Consider the following 659-nt stretch of genomic DNA (forward strand, 5'->3'; position numbering starts at 1 on the left):
ACACAGCCCTGCCCGCCCGGACACACAGCCCCGGGGCACACGGCGGACACGCTCCCTCGCACGGACAGCCCCACACTGCCCAGTGACACCGGCACCCCCCCCCCGACTGCTGCGGAGCCCTCTGGAGAGACACACACCCCACACCGAATACAGCGGCACGCAGCTCGGTGCGCTCCCCAGCACACGGACAGACGCACAGACACACACAGCCAGCGGTGCCCCTTCACACACGCAAGTACAGAGGAAGATTTAAACACACCCTCACACGTCTATGCACATCTAGGAATCACACCTTCCCAAATACTCACACGCAGACAGATACATCCCCCTCACACATACATCCAGGTACACATGCATCACTCACGAACTCATACAAAGAGCTACACACCTTAAATGCTCACACCCACGTAGGTACGCAGCTGTCCACGCACACAAACACAGAGACACATGTGTCCAGAGGTGTACACTCATCCCTTTGCACAGCTAGACACATAAGGACAGGCACAAAAAACATGCTGGCACATCCAGGCACGCACGTGCGGACACACAAGCACGAATAGGCACCCCCAGAGAGGCACCCACATACAGACCGGGACAAAGCAGTACACGCACACACACCGTCACAGCCACAGGACAAGCGCACCCCTCGCACACAGGCA

This window comes from Geospiza fortis, unplaced genomic scaffold, assembly GCF_000277835.1.
Source record: "Geospiza fortis unplaced genomic scaffold, GeoFor_1.0 scaffold138, whole genome shotgun sequence".
Classification (NCBI taxonomy): Eukaryota; Metazoa; Chordata; class Aves; order Passeriformes; family Thraupidae; genus Geospiza; species Geospiza fortis.